Source organism: Ranitomeya imitator, chromosome 2, assembly GCF_032444005.1.
Source record: "Ranitomeya imitator isolate aRanImi1 chromosome 2, aRanImi1.pri, whole genome shotgun sequence".
Classification (NCBI taxonomy): Eukaryota; Metazoa; Chordata; class Amphibia; order Anura; family Dendrobatidae; genus Ranitomeya; species Ranitomeya imitator.
This window is the reverse complement of record NC_091283.1, coordinates 532,475,802-532,493,429: the sequence shown is the minus strand read 5'-3', so window position 1 is coordinate 532,493,429 and position 17,628 is coordinate 532,475,802.

Here is a 17,628-nt window from a genome sequence, read left to right as displayed (position 1 = left end):
TGATTTTTTTTTTTGTTTCAGGGAGACTTTAGAAACAAAATAAAATAAAATGATTTTTTCAGGAAGAATTTAGAAACCAAATAAAATAAAATGATTTTTTCAGGGAGAATTTAGAAACCAAATTAAAAAAAATAGCCTTTCTATGGCCCAGTGCCCACTATTTGAGAGAGAGAGATGGCACACCCAGGAGTCAAGACTGGCACACAAGCAGAAAGGGCAATATTAATCTCCCACTGATTTCTTTTTGATTTTTTCAGGGAGAATTTAGAAACACAATAAAAAAAATAGGCTTTCTATGGCCCAGTGCCCACTATTTGAGAGAGAGAGATGGCACACCCAGGAGTCAAGACTGGCACACAAGCAGAAAGGGCAATATTAATCTCCCACTGATTTTTTTTTTATTTTTTCAGGGAGAATTTTGAAACACAACAAAAAAAAAAAAAAGGCTTTCTATAGCCCACTATTTGAGAGAGAGAGATGGCACACCCAGGAGTCAGGAGTGGCACACAAGCAGAAAGGGCAATATTAATCTCCCACTGATTTCTTTTTTTATTTTTTCAAGGAGAATTTAGAAACACAATAAAAAAAAATGGCTTTCTATGGCCCACTATTTGAGAGAGAGAGATGGCACACCCAGGAGTCAGGAGTGGCACACAAGCAGAAAGGGCAATATTAATCTCCCACTGATTTCTTTTTGATTTTTTCAGGGAGAATTTAGAAACACAATAAAAAAAAATAGGCTTTCTATGGCCCACTATTTGAGAGAGAGAGATGGCACACCCAGGAGTCAAGACTGGCACACAAGCAGAAAGGGCAATATTAATCTCCCACTGATTTTTTTTTTATTTTTTCAGGGAGAATTTAGAAGCACAATAAAAAAAAATAGGCTTTCTATGGCCTACTATTTGAGAGAGATTGCACACACAGGAGTCAAGAGTGGCACACAAGCAGAAAGGGCAATATTAATCTCCCACTGATTTCTTTTTGATTTTTTCAGGGAGAATTTAGAAACACAATAAAAAAAAAAAAATAGGCTTTCTATGGCCCAGTGCCCACTATTTGAGAGAGAGATGGCACACCCAGGAGTCAAGACTGGCACACAAGCAGAAAGGGCAATATTAATCTCCCACTGATTTTTTTTTTGTTTCAGGGAGACTTTAGAAACCAAATTAAAAAAAAATTGCCTTTCTATGGCCCAGTGCCCACTATTTGAGAGAGAGAGATGGCACACCCAGGAGTCAGGAGTGGCACACAAGCAGAAAGGGCAATATTAATCTCCCACTGATTTCTTTTTTATTTTTTCAGGGAGAATTTAGAAACACAATAAAAAAAAAAATAGGCTTTCTATGGCCCAGTGCCCACTATTTGAAAGAGAGAGATGGCACACCCAGGAGTCAGGAGTGGCACACAAGCAGAAAGGGCAATATTAATCTCCCACTGATTTCTTTTTGATTTTTTCAGGGAGAATTTAGAAACACAATATAAAAAAAAAAAAGCCTTTCTATGGCCCAGTGCCCACTATTTGAGAGAGAGAGATGGCACACCCAGGAGTCAAGACTGGCACACAAGCAGAAAGGGCAATATTAATCTCCCACTGATTTTTTTTTTATTTTTTCAGGGAGAATTTAGAAACACAACAAAAAAAAAAATAGGCTTTCTATAGCCCACTATTTGAGAGAGAGAGATGGCACACCCAGGAGTCAGGAGTGGCACACAAGCAGAAAGGGCAATATTAATCTCCCACTGATTTCTTTTTGATTTTTTCAGGGAGAATTTAGAAACACAATAAAAAAAAAAAGGCTTTCTATGGCCCAGTGCCCACTATTTGAAAGAGAGAGATGGCACACCCAGGAGTCAGGAGTGGCACACAAGCAGAAAGGGCAATACTAATCTCCCACTGATTTCTTTTTGATTTTTTCAGGGAGAATTTAGAAACACAATATAAAAAAAAAATAGGCTTTCTATGGCCCACTAGTTGAGAGAGAGAGATGGCACACCCAGGAGTCAGGAGTGGCACACAAGCAGAAAGGGCAATATTAATCTCCCACTGATTTTTTTTTATTTTTTCTGGGAGTGTTTAGAAACCCAATAAAAAAAAATTAATAGGCTTTCTATGGCCCACTATTTGAGAGAGAGATGGCACACTCAGGACTGGCACAGAAGCCCAAAGGCCAATATTAATCTCCCACTGTATTTTTTTTATCAGGGAGAATTTATAAACCCCCCCAAAAAAACAGAAAAATGAAAAGGCTTTCTATGGCCCACTATGTGAAAGAGATGGCACACACAGGGATGGCACTCTAGCAGAAATGCCAATCTTAATCTCCCACAAAAAAAAAAAAAAAAAAACAGGGACTGTCCTACAATTACTATCTCCCTGCAGTAATCTCAGCCAGGTATGGCAGGCAGCAATAAGGAGTGGACTGATGCACAAATGAAATAAAAAGTGTGGACAAACAAACAAGATAGCTGTGCAGAAAGGAAGGAACAACAGGATTTGTGCTTTGAAAAAGGCAGTTGGTTTGCACAGCGGCGTACACACAGCAATGCAGCTATCAGGGAGCCTTCTAGGGCAGCCCAATGAGCTACATCGCTGAGGAAAAAAAAAGTAGCTTCCACTGTCCCTGCAAACAAAAGGTGTGTTGGACAGTGGAAATCGCTACAGCACAAGCGGTTTGGTGGTTAATGGACCCTGCCTAACGCTATCCCTGCTTCTGACGAAGCGGCAGCAACCTCTCCCTATGCTCAGATCAGCAGCAGTAAGATGGAGGTCGGCGGGAACGCCCCTTTATAGCCCCTGTGACGCCGCAGACAGCAAGCCAATCATTGCAATGCCCTTCTCTAAGATGGTGGGGACCAGGACCTATGTCATCACACTGCCCACACTCTGCGTCCACCTTCATTGGCTGAGAAATGGCACTTTTCGCGTCATTGAAACGCGACTTTGGCACGAAAGTCGCGTACCGCATGGCCGACCCCACACAAGGGTCGGATCGGGTTTCATGAAACCCGACTTTGCCAAAAGTCGGCGACTTTTAAAAATGAACGATCCGTTTCGCTCAACCCTAGTGACGACGACGGGCGAATATGACCCTTCTCCAAGGATTCCTTTATATAACTCCGCATAGCAGCGTGCTCTGGCACAGATAGATTAAACAGTCGGTCCTTAGGAAACTTACTACCGGGAATCAAATTAATAGCACAGTCGCAATCCCTATGAGGGGGTAGGGCACCGGATTTGGGCTCCTCAAATACATCCCGGTAATCTGATAAAAACTCAGGGACTTCAGAAGGAGTGGAAGGCGAAATTGACAACAATGGAACATCACTATGTACCCCTTGACAACCCCAGCTGGACACAGACATAGATTTCCAATCCAACACTGGATTATGGACCTGTAGCCATGGCAACCCCAAAACGACCACATCATGCAGATTATGCAACACCAAAAAGCGAATATCCTCCTGATGTGCAGGAGCCATGCACATGGTCAATTGCGTCCAGTATTGAGGTTTATTCTTGGCCAAAGGCGTAGCATCAATTCCTCTCAATGGAATAGGATGCTGCAAGGGCTCCAAGGAAAAACCACAGCGCCTGGCAAACTCCAAGTCCATCAAATTCAGGGCAGCGCCTGAATCCACAAATGCCATAACAGAATATGACGACAGTGAGCAAATCAGAGTAACGGACAAAAGAAATTTTGACTGTACCGTACCAATGGTGGCAGACCTAGAGTGCGCTTAGGACAATCGGAGATAGCATGAGTGGAGTCACCACAGTAAAAACACAGTCCATTCCGACGTCTGTGTTCTTGCCGTTCAGCTCTGGTCAAAGTTCTATCACACTGCATAGGCTCAGGCCTATTCTCAGAGAACACCGCCAAATGGTGCACAGCTTTGCGCTCACGCAAGTGCCGATCGATCTGAATGGCCAATGACATAGACTCATTCAGACCAGCAGGCGTGGGAAATCCCACCATAACATCCTTAAGGGCTTCAGAAAGACCCTTTCTGAAAATTGCCACCAGGGCACATTCATTCCACTGAGTAAGCACAGACCACTTTCTAAACTTCTGACAGTACAGCTCCGCCTCATTCTGACCCTGACACAAAGCCAGCAAGATTTTCTCTGCCTGATCCACGGAATTTGGTTCATCATAAAGCAATCCTAGCGCCAGAAAAAACGCATCAACATCACGCAATGCAGGATCTCCTGGCGCAAGGGAAAATTCCCAGTCTTGAGGGTCACCACGTAATAAAGAAATAATGATTTTTACTTGTTGAGCGGGGTCACCAGAGGAGCGTGGTTTCAAAGCTAGAAACAATTTACAATTATTTTTGAAATTCAGAAACTTAGATCTATTTCCAGAAAATAAATCAGGAGTAGGAATTCTAGGCTCTAACATCGGATTCTGAACCACAAAATCTTGAATGTTTTGTACCCTTGCAGTGAGATGATCCACACAAGAGGACAGACCTTGAATGTCCATCTCTACACCTGTGTCCTGAACCACCCAAAGGTCTAGGGGAAAAGAAAGACAAAACACAGTGCAAAGAAAAAAAAATGGTCTCAGAACTTCTCTTATCCCTCTATTGAGATGCATTAATACTTTGGGCCAGCTGTACTGTTATGACCTGGTGGTTAGGAGCACCCGACCTGATAGTTAAACTCATACAGGACGAGCTCTAGGATGTGGGAGCTCTGCTGACCGCAAGCCCTAATCCTATCGCACACACTAGAAATAGCCGTGGAGCGCTCCTGAAGCTCCCTAGGCGCCTCGTCACAGCCTAAGAGCTAGCTAGCCCTAGAGAAGAAAATAAAGCCTACCTTGCCTCAGAGAAATTCCCCAAAGGAATAGGCAGCCCCCCACATGTAATGACTGTGAGTAAAGATGAAAGTCACAAACGCAGAAATGAGATAGGTTTCAGCAAAGGGAGGCACGACTTACTAAATAGACAGAGGATAGGAAAGGAATCTTTGCGGTCAGCACAAAAACCTACAAAAGACCACGCAGAGTGTGCAAAAGGGTCCTCCGCACCAATCACGGTGCGGGGGTGCCACCCTGCATCCCAGAGCTTCCAGCTAGCAAGACAAAATCAAGAAACCAGCTGGACAAAGAAACAAGAACAATAATAACAATCAGGAACTTAGCTTCTGCAGGAGAAGACAGGACACCAGACAGATCCAGGAGCGAACTGAACCAATGCTAAAACATTGACAGCTGGCATGGAGAAACGATCTGAGTGGAGTTAAAGAGAGAAGCCAACCAAAGGATAAACCACGTCACCTGTGTAAGGAACCTCAGAAGCAGCAGCTCCACTCACAGCCACCAGAGGGAGCCCACGGACCGAACTCACCGAAGTACCATTCATGACCACAGGAGGGAGCTCGACAACAGAATTCACAACATTGGATAGAAAGTTAGACAGTCGCTGTCTTGGTTTCACCCAGGGAGTTCCTGTCAAGCAGACAGCGGGAAAGGAGGAACACCACAAAGCTGCAGACAGAGGGCCCCAGACAGGGGTGGGATCCTGTCAGAGGCCTAGACAGAAAGACACGGAGCTGCGCCTGCCCCATGTGCGGCAGCATCCTAAGAAAGGATACGAAGAGAATTGTATTGTAGAGAGTGAGAAACGAAGTCATAGCACAAGGAGAAGAAAACCAGAAGGGGTTCTGCCCTGAGAGAGGCTGCCTCCTTCTGAGGCGCATAGCCGGTGGCCGGAACACCGAGGGAGTAATAGACTTTATGCTTTACTTCAGAGAGCGGCAGGACAGTCAATTCCAAGTTGGCTGCCCGACCTTAATACCTAAGAAGACACGGTGGCAAATTGTGGGGGTCGGGGCATCTCTAGGGTCCCTATAAACAAGCCTCAGGCCATCGGTCATACGGGTTTGTCCTATCCACACCATCTGGGGGACAGAGAGGAAGAAATAACATCTAGAACATCTACAAAAGTTGTGAGAACCTTACCGAGTTGCTCAGCAGGGAGGTACTACAACACCCAGGTGCTAGTAGGAAGGCTACTGAATTCCACCTGGATAAGGGGACTCTAGATGTGCCTTCAGACCGGTCGGACTCTGCCTATCCTGTGGTCTGGTGCCCTGGACTGTGGATGCTGAAGCCCTCAGTAAAGGTAAAGAGACTGCAACGTTGTGTCCTCATTCTTCACTGCGCCTTACATCATCCACCATCTACCAACTACACTCTGGGAAGCCCTGGGGACACACTTCACCTGTGGGAAGGTATACCATCTAGCTGCCATAACATCACCCCAGCGGACCACTAAGCAGCGTCGGTCACCCTGACCAAATACCACAGGTGGCGTCACGAACATTATCCCTTTAAAGACCTATCCCCACACACATTTCATCAACGGACTTCCTGAGGGCCACGGACTGGGTCAGCCACTGTGACATCCCCACTGAGAACAGAAGGGCCAAGATCCGAGTACCCCACAGCCCTTGGGGGTGCTCCAGATGGGTCATCAGCACGTTAGTCCTGGTCAACACCTTTAAAATGTTAGTTTGTCCAGATGGCACATTAGATTCAGTAGCTAAAGACCGTATTCAGACATATGCACCATAGAACAAAAGGAAAGGACATAATACTTTTTCCCACACAATCAGAAGGCAAGTCTTCAAAATTCTTATGTCATCAGACATTTACTCTTTCATGTTGTAGCCACCATGCCGATTGACTAATCTGGTTCTCCAACCCATGACAAAAAACTGAATTCTTGGGAAAAAATCAAGACCAGTTATCAGAAGTGACACAAGGCCAGCCCAGACTAGTGAATCCGATGTGTGGCTACAGGTTTGGCTGATTCTATTAGTTGTCTCCATTACCAATGGCTGATGTGGAGAAAGACAGATGACATTAGGTCACAAGAACAAAGTCATAGCCTAACAGGTGAAGGGTTAGGGCTGGCAGAGTGTTTGTAACACAGTAAATGCAAGTAACAGAAAAAAGGTTCTGGGCAGATAAGGAATAGTAGTCAGTAGTGTTGAGCGATACTTTCCGATATTTGAAAGTATCGGTATCGGATGGTATCGGCCGATACCGGCAAAATATTGGATCTCGCCGATACCGATACCCGATACCAATACAAGTCAATGGGACACAAATATCGGAATGTATCCTCGATGGTTCCCAGGGTCTGAAGGAGAGGAAACTCTCCTTCAGGCCCTGGGATCCATATTAATGTAAAAAATAAAGAATAAAAATAAAAAATATAGCTATACTCACCCCTCCAAAGGTCCCTGGCTGTCACTGCTGCAAGCGTCCGCCTCCGTTCCTGAGAATTGCAGAGAGTGAAGGACCTTCGATGACGTCGCGGTCAGGTGACCGGTCACCTGATCACTCACGTGACCTCTCCTTCAGACCCTTGGAACCATACGTACCGCACACTCCGATACCGATTTCCGATATCACAAAAATATTGGAACTCGGTATCGGAATTCCGATACAGCAAGTATCGGCCGATACCCGATACTTGCAGTATTGGAATGCTCAATACTAGTAGTCAGGAAACTAGCATGGTCCTAAACAATATGTACAAGTTACTTTGCAAATAGGTGAGTCTTTAGATCCTTATTGGTCAGACAGTGAGCATTCGGCAAAGGGCATTTTAAAAGTCTTAGGCCCTGTAAGAGTCCTTGGCCGAGCATCATTGAGAAGAAAATCTTTGTCACAATCTGATGTGTAGAAAGGAAGCTCTAGATTCTGGGCAAAAAGCTGTGTAATAAGTCCAGATGGGGAAGAGAAGGAGTGGACTGCTAGAGGCTGGGAGGAGAACAGGATAAGCCACTAAAATTGTACATTACAAGGCAATTGGCCATCCAGGTTATATATGGATGACTCATGCCCCATGTGTAAAAAGTATTTTTATCTATCTCTTCCTGCTGCTAGATGAAATAAGACAGGCAGGGCTGCCACCAGTAGTTTCAGGACCACATACTGGCAACATTTTTGGGCCCCCTTGAGACTCCGTCCATGCTCCATCCCAGCTTCATCTCAACCCCAGCTCTGCATCCACCCCTCAAAGCTTCGACAGTCCAACCGCCCATTCTTGGAAAAACTTTTTTACCATATTGTTACTAGGGTGTTACGTCCCTACGTCCCCCTGGAAGACCTGGAGCTTGAAGGTCACGTCGGGTAATGAATCGCAGTCTTTTTAATAGACAGTTTGATTCATGTGCTATTTTAAATGGATTTCCTTTGCATCAGTACCAGGGCCGGACTGGCCGTTTGGCAACTCTGGCCAAATGCCAGAAGGGCCGGTCTGGTTGTGGGCTGCCTACTGCAGGAACCTTTCCTTGCAGTTAGAAAAAATGTAAAACCTGTCCATTTATAATGACCACGGACAAGATAAAGATCCCAATTCACATCAGGACTACAAGATACCAGGTACTTTCAGCTGCGTCACTTCTAATGTGGTGTATCTAATTATATGTACTAAATGTCCAACTGGGGGTCTGTATGTGGGGGAGACAGGGCAAAAGCTTAGAACAAGAATGAATTCTCACCGCCACACAATAAGAGAAAAAAGAATGGATCTACCTGTGGCAATACATTTTTGTCTCCCAAATCATAACATTATGGACATGAAATTACTTGTGTTAAAAGGTAGCTTCAAATCTCAGAGAGACAGAAGAGTCTGGGAATATAAACTGATGAGGACCTTTGACACTCTCACTGCAGGAATGAATGTGTCGCATGGATTTATGTGTTTTTACATCAACTAAGGAACTTGCCCCTCAGACTATGAGGGGTCATCACAACAGAACCAGACCCTAATAAAACAATCCTTATCTAAGAACTGGCCCAATATTTATGGACATAACTGTTTATCACTTATGGTAATTCTGCTTCATGTCACCTGTCTTATCCATGGTTTTTCCTTTTTTTATTTCTATGCTATGTTGTGCATAAATATGTGATTCTTCAGAATTTGTTTTAGTCTTTGCCTGATGAAGAGACCTGTGTAGTTTCGAAAGCTTGCAATTTGTTACCATCTTTTCAGTTAGCCATTAAAAGGTATCAACCACTGAGGACTCTCAATTCTAAATATTTTTCTATCTACTGGCTAACACGGTACCAAGATATATTTCTTTCCTGTATCCATCCAGGGCAATATTAGTAATATATCCCATCTAGTTATTGGGGACGGGGACACCATGGGCCTGTGTGATTTCATATGCCAGGGCTGATTTTCATCCCCAGTCCATACCTGATCAGTACTAAGAGGATTAAGGACTCTTTCCATACTGGCTGAGACCATACTGTCTAGTTGTTCTCAGCTGCAGCTGCTTATAATTTACTCCCTCTATATATACACTGGCTCTAGGCGTTTAGTCCTTGCCTGTGAAAGCTTCGTCTTGAATTAATTGCTAAAGCTATAGAGTAGATGGAGTGGAGTTGTAGTAGCTATCTAGTAGCAATCTGTTATTTGCTGTTATACATGACAGTTTATCCCCTGGTCTTCATTCTTATTTAGTTTTTTCCTCCCTGTTCCTTTCCTCCTCACTATTGTTAGTGAGTGTTTTTATATGATAGTGTTTTTCTGTTATACCTGTTTTGTCTTTGTGTTGTTTATCTTACATTTCTATTCCATGCTTCATGGTGGTGGGGGAGCGGACAGATCAGGGTTTAATAGGTGCATACTAAGGTTGGTGACCCAGGCCTTTCTATCTTCAAGAGTACCCCCGAGACAGAGATAGCTAAGTTCCCAGTTCCAGGGACAGTTTGAGGCCCCTCTCCCATACCAAAGACCATCACGTCGTGACATTTTCACTGACTCCTTTATTTTGAATCTTGTTATGGAACCTGTCGCAGTCTTTGCCAAACAATAGCAGGGTCTGTCTCTCAAACTGTCAGACCTGCAATCTAGGGTCCCGCAGCAGCAGATTATTGGTCTGGCGGGCAGTCAGGCTGAACCAGAACCTAAGATGGCCCTCCTGTATAGGCTTTTCTGGGTGGCAGGATACATTTTTTGCTCTCAGTGAATCCTGCAAGCTTTTTTTTTAGCTTTGTCCGTGTTCATCTGGGGGTGAGAAGCAACGGGTTGGGATTGTTCCGTCTGGAAATTAGGTCACAGATTTATTGGTCCTTACAAGGTGGTCACCGTAATTAACCCTGTGGCTTTTCACCCTGAGCTTTCTCTAACTCCAAAATCTACAACATTTTCCACAGATCGTTGTTCAAAATGTATATAGCGTCGCCGCCACTAGTTATTGTTAATGAAAATTTTGAGTGCCAAGTGGCAAGAATTGTGGATTCCCGTGTGGTTCATCACTCTTTACAATACTTAGTGCACTGGAAAGGATTGGTCTTGAGGAGAGGATGTAGGTACTCGCAGCTGAGGGTAATGCCAGAAAACTAATTTGGTCATTACAGATAAACCCATTCCCGAGGTTCCAGTGGCCCCTCATAGAAGTTGGGGTACTGTCACGAGGGTGTCATGTCCCCCTGGAAGACCTGGAGTTAGATGATCACGTCGGGTAATGAATCGTAGGTATTCTTTAGAGATGGTGTGATACATTTCCTTTTTTTTAAAATGGAGTTCCTTTCCTTCAGTGCTGAGAATCTTAAGGATTCTTTCCATGCTGGCTGAGACCATACAGCCTGATTGTTCTAAACTGCAATTGCTTTTCATTTACTCCCTTTATATACCGTATATATATATACTGGCTCTTGGCATTTAGTCCTTGCTAGTGAAAGATTTTTCTTCCTGTACTAAAGCTGAGTAGTTGGTGCGGAATGGAGTTGTAGTACACAGTATACAGTGTATAGTGTAAGAGTACAGGTAATACAGTGATGTTATATACAGCAGCTGTGTATAAAGTGTCAGTGTACAGGTAATACAGGGATCACTGGAGACATTATACAGAAGAGCTCTGTATATAGTATCAGTGTACAGGTAATACAATGACTCACCAGTGACAATATACACAGGTGCTCTGTATATAGTGTCAGTGTACAGGTAATGCAGAGATCACCAGCGCCATTATACACAAGAGCTCTATATGTAGTGTATAGGTAATACAGTGATCGCCGGTGACATTATACACTGGAGCTCTGTATGTAGTGTCATTGCACATGTAATACAGGGATCACCAGTGCCATTATACACAGGAGCTCTGTATAAAGAGTACAGGTAATACAATAATCATCAGTTTGATTAAATACAGGAGCTTTGTATATATTGCATCCATATCCTCACTCCACGACACAGACAGTGCCACTGCTTTCTACAATGCCACTCTCACATCAGCTATTGACACAGTTGCCCTTCTCATCCATGGCAGAGTGTGACATATCAATAGACAACCTTGGCACAATAACACCACTAAAAAGCTCCGGCAAGTGTCCAGGGTTGCGGAGCGGCATTGGAAGAAAACACACCTGCAAGATGACTTCACTGCATTCAAACAGGCAACACTCACTTTTAAATCTGCTCTCACCTCTGCTAAACAGGTCTACTTCACAACCCTTATATCTTCCCTATCCTACAACCCCAAACAGTTGTTCAAAACCTTTAACTCCCTCTTCCGCCCCCAACTGCCCCCTCTAACCTCCTTCATCTCTGCTGAGGACTTTGCCACACACTTTAAAAATATGATCGACCAGACAAGGCAAGTCTTCATTGTTCAACCACCACAACCCCTTTGTATACCAGACCAATGCCCAAACCCCATAACCTCCCTATCCAACATCACTGAAGGGGTGCTTAATTGTCTCCTCTCCAAATCGCACCTCACCACTTGTGCGCTCGACCCCATCCCATACCACCTCCTCCCCAACCTCACCACCACACTTATCCCATCCCTGACCCACCTCTTCAACCTATCACTATCTTCTGGCACCTTCCCTTCTGCTTTCAAACATGCCACAATCACGCCTATCCTTAAAAAGCCAACCCTCGATCCAACTGCTATGTCCAGCTATCACCCAATATCACTGCTTCCATTCGCTTCCAAACTCCTGGAGCAGCACGTCCACTCTGAACTTTCCTCCCACCTCTCATCTAACTTGCTCTTTGACAATCTACAATCTGGTTTCCGCCCTCATCACTCAACTGAGACAGCCCTGACCAAAATCACTAACGACCTACTTACCGCGAAAGCTAATGGACAATACTCTGTACTCCTCCTTCTAGACCTGTCCTCTGCTTTCGACACGGTTGATCACTGCCTCTTACTACAGATCGTCTCCTCCTTTGGCTTTAAAGACCTCACCCTATCCTGGATCTCCTCGTACCTTTCCAACCGCACATTCAGCATCTCCCACTCCCACACTGCCTCCCCATCCCACCCTCTCTCTGTTTGAGTCCCCCAAGGCTCTGTTCTAGGACCCCTACTCTTCTCAATCTATACACTTGGCTTGGGACAGCTCATAAAGTCCCATGGATTCCAGTACCACCTCTATGCTGATGACACTCAGATCTACCTCTCTGGCCCAGACGTCACCGCTCTGCTGTCCAGAATCCCAGAGTGCCTATCAGCCATATCCTCCTTCTTCTCCTCTCGCTTCCTCAAACTCAATGTGGACAAATCTGAACTCATCATATTTCCTCCATCCCATAGATCTTCCTTACCTGACCTATCTATCGCAATCAATGACATCATGCTTTCCACCGTACCGGAAGTCCGCTGCCTCGGAGTAACCTTCGACTCTGCCCTGTCCTTCAAACCACAAATCCAAGCTCTTTCCACCTCCTGTCGCCTCCAGCTCAAAAATATCTCCAGAATCCGTCCTTTCCTCAACCGTCAATCTACTACAATGCTTGCGCACGCCCTCATCATCTACCGCCTTGATTACTGCAACATCCTTTTCTGCAGCCTCTCTGCTAACACCCTTGCACCTCTCCAGTCCATTCTTAACTCTCCTGCCCGACTAATTAATCTCTTTCCTCGCTACTCCTCTGCTTCCCCCCTCTGCAAATCTCTTCACTGGCTCCCATTCCCTCAGCGTATCCAGTTCAAATTACTAATACTGACCTACAAAGCCATCCACAACATGTCTCCTCCATATATCTCTGATCTAATCTCCCGATATCTTCCCTCACGTGATCTCCGGTCCTCCCAAGACCTCCTTCTCTCCTCCACACTTAGTCGCTCCTCATCCAACCGCCTCCAAGACTTCTCCCGAATTTCCCCCATCCTCTGGAATTCTTTGCCCCAACACGTCCGACTATCAACCACATTAGGATCCTTCAGACGGAACCTGAAAACCCATCCCTTCAGGAAAGCCTACAGCCTGCACTGACCCTGCTGCCACCTCATCACTACCGAAGCTACCGCCTCACCAACACCAGAGCTGCTGCAACCCTCAACCTACTGTCTCCTTCCCCATAATCCTGTAGAATGTAAGCCCGCAAGGGCAGGGTCCTCACCCTTCAGTATCAGTCTGTCATTGTTAGTTTGTTTACTGTAAGTGATATCTGTAACTTGTATGTAACCCCTTCTGTTATGACCTGGTGGTAAGGACAATAATGGACCTAGTGGTTAAGAGCACACGGAATGACCTGATAGTTACTAATAATATAGGACGAGCTCTGAGACGTGGGAACTCTGTTGACCGCAATCCCTAATCCTATCACACACACTAGAAATAGCCGTGGATTGCTCCTAACGCTCCCTATGCAACTCGACACAGCCTAAGAAACTAGATAGCCCTAGAGATAGAAATATAAAGCCTACCTTGCCTCAGAGAAATTCCCCAAAGGAAAAGGCAACCCCCACATATAATGACTGTGAGTAAAGATGAAAATTACAAACACTGAGATGAAATAGATTTAGCAAAGTGAGGCCCGACTTACTGAACAGACAGAGGACAAGAAAGGTAACTTTGCGGTCAGCACAAAAACCTACAAAAAGACCACGCAGAGGGCGCAAAAAGACCCTCCGCACCGACTCACGGTGCGGAGGCGCTCCCTCTGCGTCCCAGAGCTTCCAGCAAGCAAGACAAAAATCAAAATAGCAAGCTGGACAGAAAAATAGCAAACCAGAGAAAAACAAGCAGGAACTTAGCTTCAGCTGGGAAGACAGGTCACAAGAACGATCCAGGAGAGAACTAGACCAATACTGGAACATAGACAGGTGGCATGGAGCAATGATCTAAGTGGAGTTAAATAGAGCAGCCAGCTAACGAATTAACCTCGTCACCTGTAGAAGGAAACTCAGAAGCCGCAGCTCCACTCACAACCACCAGAGGAAGCCCATGGACAGAACCAGCTGAAGTACCATTCATGACCACAGGAGGGAGCTTGACAACAGAATTCACAACAGTACCCCCCCCTTGAGGAGGGGTCACCGAACCCTCACCAGAGCCCCCAGGCCGACCAGGACGAGCCAAATGAAAGGCACGAACCAGATCGGCAGCATGAACATCGGAGGCAAAGACCCAGGAATTATCTTCCTGACCATAACCCTTCCACTTGACCAGGTACTGGAGTTTCCGTCTCGAAATACGAGAATCCAAAATCTTCTCCACCACATACTCCAACTCCCCCTCAACCAACACCGGGGCAGGAGTATCAACGGATGGAACCACAGGCGCCACGTATCTCCGCAACAATGACCTATGGAATACATTATGGATGGAAAAAGAAGCTGGAAGGATCAAACGAAACGACACAGGATTGAGAACCTCAGAAATCTTATACGGACCAATGAAGCGAGGCTTAACCCCTTTACCCCCAAGGGTGGTTTGCACGTTAATGACCGGGCCAATTTTTACAATTCTGACCACTGTCCCTTTGTGAGGTTATAACTCTGGAACGCTTCAACGGATCCCAGTGATTCTGACATTGTTTTCTCGTGACATATTGTACTTCATGACAATGGTAAAAATTCTTTGATAGTACCTGCGTTTATTTGTGAAAAAAACAGAAATTTGGCGAAAATTATGAAAATTTCGCAATTTTCCAACTTTGAATTTTTATGCAATTAAATCACAGAGATATGTCACACAAAATACTTAATAAGTAACATTTCCCACATGTCTACTTTACATTAGCACAATTTTGGAACCAAAATTTTTTTTTGTTAGGGAGTTATAAGGCTTAAAAGTTGACCAGCAATTTCTCATTTCTACAACACCATTTTTTTTAGGGACCACATCTCATTTGAAGTCATTTTGAGGGGTATATATGATAGAAAATACCCAAGTGTGACAACATTCTAAAAACTACACCCCTCAAGGTGCTCAAAACCATATTCAAGAAGTTTATTAACCCTTCTGGTGCTTCACAGGAATTTTTTGAATGTTTAAATAAAAATGAACATTTAACTTTTTTTCACAAAAAATTTAATTCAGCTCCAATTTGTTTTATTTTACCAAGGGTAACAGGAGAAAATGGACCCCAAACATTGTTGTACAATTTGTCCTGAGTACGACAATACCCCACATGTGGGGGTAAACCACTGTTTGGGCGCATGACAGAGCTCGGAATCGAAGGAGCGCCATTTGACTTTTCAATGCAAAATTGACTGGAATTGAGATGGGACGCCATGTTTCGTTTGGAGAGCCCCTGATGTGCCTAAACATTGAAACCCCCCACAAGTGACACCATTTTGGAAAGTAGACCCCCTAAGGAACTTATCTAGAGGTGTGGTGAGCACTTTGACCCACCAAGTGCTTCACAGAAGTTTATAATGTAGAACCGTAAAAATAAAAAATCACATTTTTTCACAAAAAATTATCTTTTCGCCCCCAATTTTTTATTTTCCCAAGGGTAAGAGAAGAAATTGGACCCCAAAAGTTGTTGTACAATTTGTCCTGAGTATGCTGATACCCCATATGTGCGGGTAAACCACTGTTTGGGCGGATGGGAGAGCTCGGAAGGGAAGGAGCGCCGTTTGACTTTTCAATGCAAAATTGACAGGAATTGAGATGGGACGCCATGTTGCGTTTGGAGAGCCACTGATGTGCCTAAACATTGAAACCCCCCACAAGTGACACCATTTTGGAAAGTAGACCCCCTAAGGAACTTATCTAGAGGTATGGTGAGCACTTTGACCCACCAAGTGCTTCACAGAAGTTTATAATGTAGAACCGTAAAAATAAAAAATCATATTTTTTCTCAAAAATTATCTTTTCGCCCCCAATATTTTATTTTCCCAAGGGTAAGAGAAGAAATTGGACCCCAAAAGTTGTTGTACAATTTGTCCTGAGTATGCTGATACCCCATATGTGCGGGTAAACCACTGTTTGGGCGGATGGGAGAGCTCGGAAGGGAAGGAGCGCCGTTTGACTTTTCAATGCAAAATTGACAGGAATTGAGATGGGACGCCATGTTGCGTTTGGAGAGCCACTGATGTGCCTAAACATTGAAACCCCCCACAAGTGACACCATTTTGGAAAGTAGACCCCCTAAGGAACTTATCTAGAGGTGTGTTGAGCACTTTGACCCACCAAGTGCTTCACAGAAGTTTATAATGTAGAACCGTAAAAATAAAAAATCACATTTTTTCACAAAAAAATTATTTTTTCGCCCCCAATTTTTTATTTTCCCAAGGGTAAGAGAAGAAATTGGACCCCAAAAGTTGTTGTACAATTTGTCCTGAGTACGCTGATACCCCATATGTGCGGGTAAACCACTGTTTGGGCGGATGGGAGAGCTCGGAAGGGAAGGAGCGCCGTTTGACTTTTCAATGCAAAATTGACAGGAATTGAGATGGGACGCCATGTTGCGTTTGGAGAGCCACTGATGTGCCTAAACATTGAAACCCCCCACAAGTGACACCATTTTGGAAAGTAGACCCCCTAAGGAACTTATCTAGAGGTATGGTGAGCACTTTGACCCACCAAGTGCTTCACAGAAGTTTATAATGTAGAACCGTAGAAATAAAAAATCATATTTTTTCACAAAAATTATCTTTTCGCCCCCAATATTTTATTTTCCCAAGGGTAAGAGAAGAAATTGGACCCCAAAAGTTGTTGTACAATTTGTCCTGAGTATGCTGATACCCCATATGTGCGGGTAAACCACTGTTTGGGCGGATGGGAGAGCTCGGAAGGGAAGGAGCGCCGTTTGACTTTTCAATGCAAAATTGACAGGAATTGAGATGGGACGCCATGTTGCGTTTGGAGAGCCACTGATGTGCCTAAACATTGAAACCCCCCACAAGTGACACCATTTTGGAAAGTAGACCCCCTAAGGAACTTATCTAGAGGTGTGGTGAGCACTTTGACCCACCAAGTGCTTCACAGAAGTTTATAATGCAGAGCCGTAAAAATAAAATAAAAATTTTTCCCACAAAAATTATTTTTTTGGCCCCCAGTTTTGTATTTTCCCGAGGGTAACAGGAGAAAGTGGACCCCAAAATTTGTTGCCCAATTTGTCCTGAGTGCGATGATACACCATATGTGGGGGGAACCACTGTTTGGGCGCATGGGAGGGTTCGGAAGGGAAGGAGTGCCATTTGAATGCAGACTTAGATGGAATGGTCTGCAGGTGTTAAGGACTGGCGGAACGCACCAAGTATAGATGATATGAAACTAGGTGCGCTCGCAGTCCGAGGTCCACCGTGCCGGTAAAAACCCTGCTGCTAGTAAGACGGACTATATGGCGGTACTATAAGTATACACGCACGGGTTAACTTCACCCTGCGTGAAGGAAGCG